We start from the raw sequence: 8,947 nt of genomic DNA, 5'->3' as shown, positions 1-8,947 counted from the left end.
TACCTGCACATTGGCAGTCTGTGCCGTCTTCCAGAGGGTAACAGTTCATACTCTGTGTGCAATATATGTAGTGGGTCAGCAAAGATTTTATGTGCTTCCCTGAGAACTGACTGTTCAGTGACTCAAGGGCCTGATATTCCCCTTTCCCTGCAATCTTCATTGCAATTTTAACCAGGCGCCCAAGCTTTAGGTTATCAAACTAAACTGTGATGCCATATCTAATTAAGCTCTCTACGACAGCCCGATAAAATAAGCACATAATTCTCTGACCAACTCCATGCATTCTAAATCTATGCATAAAATACAATCCCTGCTGTACACGAGAGCAAATTGTGTCCAGCTAAGCGTATTATGAATAAAGATACCAAGGTAGTTATAGGAACGCACTTGCTTAATTGATGTTTCATGTATAATTACTGGAACAAATAGACGTAACCTAGCTCAGAGAAAGATAGGAAGCTTGTCAATTAAGATGTAATACAACATTTCTTTACCTTAACAATACTTGCCGAAGCAAAAATGCTACAAAATACATCATATTTTGTAAGAAAATGTGACATGCTAGAGCAAAACAGCGCTATTTTTGGAAAAGCAATGATTAGATTTAATTTCATTAATGCAGGATGATGTTATATGGGTCACCCTGCTTTCCAGTTGTTCAGTTGTTGAGTCAATCACTAGTCTTGTTTATGCATCTGCATTCTGCACGCTATTAAATATGAATAAGGTCATGGATAACAGTGCCTTTCTCGTTTAGACTCTAGACACAGAAAAAGATGAATCCACCATTATTCCAGAATGAATTAATAGGCAGACAGAGAGAGAGTGTGTTTATGGGAAGAGGGAGTCACTGATGTGCGTGTCTGTCACTGATGACGCTCATGTGTCTTAAAGGACCGTGAGTGTAAGTTTGAGGCATATTCTCACAATCTGATGCTGATCAATACCGCGAGAAAATGGATCGTATCGTGCAGCTTGAACCTTTAGTGTCATACGCCGAGGTGAAATGAGGGTGTAATTCGTCCAAAATGTGACATGGCACAAGCGCAACGGGCTCACGGTTGGACAGCCGAGGTGTCATCGATCTGATCTGATATGATCGCTGATAAATAACGCGGCGAGATGGATCTCCTCTCCGTTTGTCCTTGACGCGCGCGGGAGGAAGGCAGGCGGAACTGAGCAGCGTGACCACCGGCCAATGTACCGGGGGAACGGCGGCGGCGGTCTTGAGATCCGTTCCTCCGGGTTTTACGCAGCAAGGCGCGGGGAACGATGGGCTGCGCTCCCAGCATCCACGTCTCGCAGAGCGGGGTGATCTACTGCCGCGACTCGGACGAGTCCAACTCGCCGCACCAGACCACCACCATCTCACAGGGCACGGCGACCACCCTGCACGGCCTCTTCATCAAGACCGACGCGGCGGACACCATCCCCTCCGTGATTGCGTACCAGAGCAGGCACACGCGGACCAACTCCCACCGGGAGCGGAGAGAGAACAGCGGCGGGCACGTGTGCACGGAGGCCGAGACTCAGACCAGCAGCACCAGCGTCAAGGTATGAGGAATGAATGAATGAATGGCAAGATGGTGGGAATCAGGTTTTAGCTCTTTATCTCTCATTATTTCCACCGTTACCCCTATGCTATGCCATTACCCCTAGACTAAAAAAAAGGTAACACTTGTCATTCATTCAGTGTTTTAGTGTCATCCCTGCATCCCTGTGTGTTGTTGTGAATCATCAGCTGGATGCTTATTGCTGCCATATGCTTATTGTTTACTGATAATTATGTCTAGTTTGACATCTCTAATGGTATTTTCTGATTCAGATGATTACATTTTGGTTTAGTGACTGAGTTTTGTTCATTCAGAAACTTCAAACAGGTGGGAGCCCAGTGAAGGACAATATTTACCTGTGGATGTGATTCTTACGGGCATTATTTACTGTATAAAACCCACAGCATTTACATGAACTATTTTAACGTAATCAATTAAATAAAAAAAAATGTATTATGACTGTTGTCAATAAAAATCAACATTGAATAGGTGTGCAAAATATTGCAATTCCTGTAGCTCAAACAGTAAAGCATGGGTTCCATTCCCAGGGAATGCGAGAACTGATTAAATGTATACCTTAAATGCAATGTAAGTTGCTTTGGATAAAAGCATCTGCCAAATGTAAATGTAATGTTCTGCTTGGTTTTTACGTAATTGGCTGGTGGAAATACATCAAACGTTACAGATAAAGAATGAGAAAAATATGTGGGGCATTTTTGCCCCACACCCTGGTTCGTGTCTGACCCTTGTGGGAACTGCTGTATGGGAACATAGTTTGTATATGCACCACCATGATGGTCCTTATAGCAGCAATGCTCAACTGGTGGGTCGAGACCCAAAAATGGGCCTCCAGTTTGTTTTCATATGGCCACATTTACAAATAATTTACACATTTACAAATGCATAAATATGCATTTGGCGGATGCTTTTATCCGAACTTAGCAACTTAAATTGCATTTAAGGTATACATTTGATCAGTTCATGTATTTTCCCTGGGAATCAAACCCATGATGTTGGCGTTTTTAGCACCATACTCTACTGTTTAAGCAAGATGCTCGTGGCCAACAGAGAAAACAATTTACATAAAATGCAACTAACAACATAATTTCATGTAGTTAAATATTAAGTCATGGTAGCTGTTCTGATTTTTAAAGGGAGGCAAAAATATATCCCATATATTTTTGTTTTTTGACATCAAGGAAGTTCGACCAATCAAACACTGTTTAAGTTTGGTACTAAAATACAACACAGGCGAACTGCGGGTCGAAGAGCCAAGGCTATTTTTTAAATGTCAAATAATGTTCTTGTTTATATTATTTTATTTACGCCTTTTATGCAGCTATAGACACTTTTCAAATGTATAAAATCGCCTCTATCTGATATTATAATGCATGTAATTTCCACAATGTGATACTCCCCTTCTGATATCAGTTTTTGTATGTAGTAGATTTATTTTAATGCAGGTGCAAGTCAGATAATGATTTTTCTGTTAAATGAGTCAAGGTGAGCACCTGTAAATTAGTGCTGCTGTCGGATAACAGGTTGGGTTTACCAAACAGGGTTCATGCAGTCTAATACTAATACTTTAGCATATTGTTTTGTCTGTTTTAAGCTTCACATTTGATTTGGACATTCTTGTTGACATTTTACATGATCAAATTTTGTGTTGCAGATTTGGGTCACCATTGGGTAATTAAAGTCAAATCTGGGTCATGATGCAAAATCATTTGAGAACTACTGGCTTGGACTGTACAAGTACGGTGGGCCCAAAAAGCATTTTGATACTTGGACTGCACATAAAAATGTCTGAATGTCATTGCATCTTGGGGCCACTGTATCTGTAATGGTTATTTTGGTGGCTTTTATCAAGTTGTGTACATCTACAGAGTTGTTTCAGGTGAAATCTCAAAACTCTGCTGTGTGGAAACCATAATGCCATAATAATTTTTTTAATGTTTTTTCACGTCAGTGACTGTTTAAGTTTTCACTTACTAAAAATGAAATAGAAAAACCATGCTTTTTGAACATCGCTGTAGTGTTCCTTCCCGAACCATGGTGACTTTTTGTAAGGCTGGACGTTTCAGACTGCTTGAATGTAGCATTGAGATTTATTGTTGAAAAAATTATCTTTTTTGTCTCTTTCTGAGGATGATATCTTTCTGTTACATTTTGCTTACATTCTGCAGATGAAGTTGGAAGGCTGTTGACCTGAACGCCGTAATTCCTGCCATGTTTAGAATGGATATCAGCCTTATCTGAGTTAAAGTGTTTACAGTCAGATAGCGTGTAGGATTCAGATTAGAAATTTTCTCACGCTGCAGGTGAGCACACTCTCTTAGACCTGTAATAAACACACACTTTTTTGTTAGTTTTGTCAAAGAATGATTACATTTCTCTGTCAGAGAATGATAAAATCGTGGCTCATTTGGACTGATTTGGCCGAATAAAACCGATGGCCCGCCGTACACACAGTGGAATTTCTGTTACACAACACAAATCAAATACTAATGCCATTTTAAGATCCTACAAGGACCATTTATAGATCTGTGTATGGATTTATATAATGGTTTTTAATGGGCACTTTTGTGTGTATGTTGGTCGTCTGTCAGTTTGAAAGGAGACGTAGCGATTTTGGTACAATCTGCCAAGCGTGTGTGTGGTATAGTCAGATGCTTGTGCCCTCTGAGACTGGCGAGGAACTCAATGATGCCATTGAAGTGTGTGTGTGTAGCTCCGCACGGCTCTCTATCATTCACACACATTCTCATTGTGTCCACAGCAATGGAGCTAATATCCATTTTGAATTGAATGTGCGTGCTATCTGGCTTTCTTGTGTGTGTTTGTGCATCTCTATGTCTTTGCGAGAGATAGAGGCCTTGTGTTGAAGTAAGACCAATTTTGTGTTCCTTTGTATGCATTTGTGTTTGCTCAGGCCACAGAGTTTGTTTACCCCTCTGGCTGTGAGCTCTGCAGGGTGTGAACTATCACATGCAAAAAGGCTGATGAATCTCAGTCCAGATACACACACACACACACATATGGTTAGAGCAAGGCATTGTGGGAAGAGGTGCCCTGAAACATGTAGCGGGGCATCAGCCATCTCGACTGACATGGGGACACATCACTGTCACAAAGTAGCCTAACGTAAAGTACAATCTGATTGGCCACGGCTTCCCTCGGGAGGTCAGGAACATTTAGATAACAGCATGAAATCGCTCCTCGCTGATTAGCGCCGTCCTGCAGCATCTGTCCCACGAGTTAGCATCATTTAGTTAGCAGATTTCTTTGTGTTTGCTTTCAGGGGAGACATTTGTACCAAATGAACATGAGGATATCAATTTATCCCCTCGATGGCTGGTTTTTATTTACATCCATGGTAGTGATGCAGTGACGTTATTCTCCAGCATATTTGTAGATGTTTTTATTTTTCCCCTCTCTGTTAGAGAGAAATCCTGTGTATTAGTCCAAGCAGTTAGTGAGTGGAAGTTTTTGTGTGGTGTTGCTCTCTCCAGAAAAAAAAGGTTCAAAACTGTCACTGGGGTGGTCCTTTTTCGAAAGGTATGCCTTTGTACCTTCAGGGTGTGTATTGGTACCTTAAAGGTACATACAATTAACTAAACTATACATATTACTGCCTAAAAATGTACTCTTGAAATGCTTTTGAAAAATTACTGCCCCAGAGACAGCTATCGTACCTTTCTTTCTGAGAGTGTGCTTAGATCTGGACTAGCAACCTGTGGGTTGTATGTTTTCAGTATGTGAGCATTTCAAAAACTCAGGGTTTTAAAAGGTTTTTTTAAGTCTAAAGAAATTGATAATAATAACACCAACAGTTGCATGTATTATAATATATAAAGCCATATAAATATATAAAGCCATAAGTAAATAATATAAATACCTTTCTGAAAGAAATTAATACTTTTATTTAGCAGAGATACATTAAATTGATCAAAATATTTTTATATTTAATATTACTACCTTATTTTTTTTAAAGAAATTAATACTTTTATTTAGCAGGGATACATTAAATTGACCAAAAGTGAGAGTAAAGACTTTTACATAATGTTCTATTTCAAATAAATGCAAAATGTATCACGGTTTCCAGTTTTTTTGCAAAAAAAAAGAGCAGCACAACTGTTTTGAACAATAAGAAGAAGAAGAAGGAATGTTTCTTAAGCAGCAAATCAGCATATTAGAATGATTTCTGAAGGATCATGTGACACTGAAGACTGGTGTAATGGTGCTGAAAATTCAGTTTTGCATCACAGAAATATTATATTTAAAAATATATTAATATAGAAAACAGTTCATTTTAATATTTTACAATAGTACTGTTTTACTGTATTTTTTATCAAATAAATCCAGCCTTGGTGAGCATAAGAGACTTCTTTTCAAATACATAAAAAAAAAAAAAATCTTACCAACCGCAATGTTTTGAATGGTAATGCACATAGAAATATTTGTACAGTTGACTAAAAATATCTAGTTTTACCACAGTTTTATTACGGAACCAATCATAAGGAATGGTAAACAAGGTTGACATGATACACAAGTAAATTTTCCTGTCATGGTAGGTTGTGACCTCAGATTCTCCGTATCGTGACTGATTTGCAGATGTGATCTGAGCATTGACCAGCTTGATTATGATGCATGCGCTACATGTGTGTGGGACATTAGTATGAAAATTACTAAATGATGCCAAATAGTGAGTTTTTCAGGTTTGACAGGAAACTAAAATTAGACATTTTTTCTCAGGTGTGAGTGCTTTCCTTTCATTTCTCTGTGTGTGTGTTGAGGTTGTGTTATAGACTGTGTTCTCTCAGTCAGCAAGAGCAACAGAACTCCAAAGAAGTCCATGATGGTGGCATTAGTAACGTTGTTTATCATCTAGGAGGTTTTTGTAAACACTTGAAAGCATCGTGGGAGTATGTAGGATCTTACAGGATGGGAACAGATTGTTTGAAATATGTTTAAATGTGAAATATTCCAGTTTACAAGCTGGACACACCAAGAGCAGCTCTGCTAACAGACAGCAAGAGTTAGAATTTTGAGTTTATTCATTTTATTAGGATGCAAGATTGGAAGATTGGGGGAGATACTCAGACTACAAGCTATTCATAATTAATAATAGTGGTTAAACTACAGTCAAGCTGCTGTTTTAAAAAAGTAAATATTGTGGTTTTAGATTTTATAGATTTTATATTTTTAAAGATTTTTTTTAAGATTCATTATATATGAGCCATATCACACGAGAAGCAGTGATTTGTAGGTAATTTGTGAGTGTTGATGTGTATGACTGAGGTGACCCTGTTGTCTTTTCTCTGTATTTGGTGAGTGGGATATTGGTTTTGCTGTAGCGTTGATGTTTTTTAACTCAAGTCATAAGTGCTATGCACAGCCAGAGAATCACAATCCTCTGATTTTTATCACATATTTCCCACTCCTAATTTATTACTCTGTCTGTGTCATCAGACATCTTATTGTCTCTGTTTATCTACTAATGACCATCTGTTTCCCCCTCAACCAGCTCTCTCTCTCCTCTCTTCTGTCTCTCTCACATTCTCGCTGGTTGTTATTAATATCCACTGAACAGAGACTCCATCCCTGGAACCTGTGTGCAGTTTCACCCTTAATGAACCAAATACAGAGAAAGTGAAGATAAGAAAGTGAAAATGGTGAAAATGGAAAACCAGACAAAGAAAAGGAAGTGTCTTTAGGTGAAATTACTGTTGTTGTTGTTGTTGTTTTTTTATAATTTAAAGTTAGTACCTTTATTAAAATCTCATTGATGGGATGGAATGGAATGATAATTATGATTTCTTTCACCTGGAGAAATGTATTATTTTGGAAAATGTGTGGTGCAATAGGTAAAAATTAAAATTGGAATTTTCTATGTTTTAAAAATCCTTTTCTAGCAATTACAAGCAACTAGAAAGTCATGAAAAGGTCACTAATGAGGGATAAACTTGATTTTATTTGTATGATTTATAGATTTACAACAGATAGACATATTTTTAGATACCATTTTGAAGATTTATAGATTTTCGTTGTTTACTTTCGTTTTATATGGCTTGGGGTAAATTTGTGTGCATTTTGACCTGTCTGTGTTGTGTTCTGGTTGCCTAGCTGTGCATGTTGACTTACAGCTTCAGGAAGATGAACTGATTATTCTCTAGATAAGATGGCATTCAGCTGGTAAGCTATATATTCATAGATAACACTCTGTTTTATGAGGTTGTTTATAGCCCATTTTAGAGGAACTCTTGAGAAAAAAAAATTCCTCTCGTTTTACACCAATATTGACACTTTGAATTATACTGTATCTGTATCGGGAAGCTCTTATCAGGTATTATTCAATGATAGATATTCAGTTCGTAAACCCGCTTTGTTTGTGGTCTTGTTTCTTTGAACTCTTAATGAATGTACAATGAAGTAATCAACATGATTGCCTCAATTGACATCAAGTAATATATTTTGAAAATTGATTGAATGAATCAACCAAAAGGTATCTTAAAACTGTATATTGTTACACATTCCAGTTTGACCCATTCAAGCTGGTTTTGTGGTAGGATTGCGAACATGTTATAGGCGGGCAGTATCACATTTGACAGCAGTTTGCTAGTCCCCGTGACTTGAAGGCACTGCCTCCTCTATTCTATTATTCATAAATAATCTTCATAAAATACAGATACATCCTCTTTTTTTTCTTGGACATGACCTGGATTTCTAAACTGCCTAAAATGTCCAGTTTGGCTTTGTTTTCAAGACTTGCTGAAAAGTTGTTTAACCAATAGCATGCAGGCATTGCACAAAATCAACCAATCATGGCGTGCGAGAAAGTGGGATGTACAGAGAACGGGCAAATATGTGTACATATAATGTATGAAATCAAACTAGAAATCCCGGGCCAGGATGTGTCCTGGAAAAAAGGCCACATAAGGCCACCCTAACAATGATTTCACATAAGTATCCATGGCATTTCATGTGGTTTAACAGTTAAACTGTGGTCACCATGTAAGAGCTATAGTAACTTTTTATTAGAGATGTGCTTGTTGTGTTGGTCACACTCATATACAGTATATTTGACTTTTTGTTGGTGTCAGTGAGTGAAAAAGGGATCTTTGGATGATTACTTAACGACTGTACTGATGGAGAGCGCAGATAAAAGCAGCACACTGCATCACACGCAGTCTTAAGATCACAGTCATACATTTGTGTGCATACATCATGTGTAAACTCCTTCAGTGTGTGCGTGTGTGTTTACTTATCTACACTTAATAAGTGAGCTAAATTTTACAAAACTGTCCTTTGAAGAGTCCATTATTTATATATATATATATATATATATATATATTACATTTACATTTAGACATTTAGCAGACGCTTTTATCCAA

General features: G+C 37.9%; 1 pseudogene; it reads left to right on the top strand.

Annotated features, from left to right (window-relative positions):
• Window positions 1-963: 963 nt before the first annotated feature.
• The window catches only part of LOC107740198 (high affinity cAMP-specific and IBMX-insensitive 3',5'-cyclic phosphodiesterase 8B-like), a 43,474-nt pseudogene continuing 35,490 nt past the window's right edge, over window positions 964-8,947 (top strand).

The sequence above is a fragment of the Sinocyclocheilus rhinocerous genome, unplaced genomic scaffold (genome assembly GCF_001515625.1).
Source record: "Sinocyclocheilus rhinocerous isolate Xijiao unplaced genomic scaffold, SAMN03320098_v1.1 scaffold405, whole genome shotgun sequence".
Taxonomy (NCBI): Eukaryota; Metazoa; Chordata; class Actinopteri; order Cypriniformes; family Cyprinidae; genus Sinocyclocheilus; species Sinocyclocheilus rhinocerous.
This window is presented reverse-complemented; position numbering and strand designations above follow the sequence as displayed.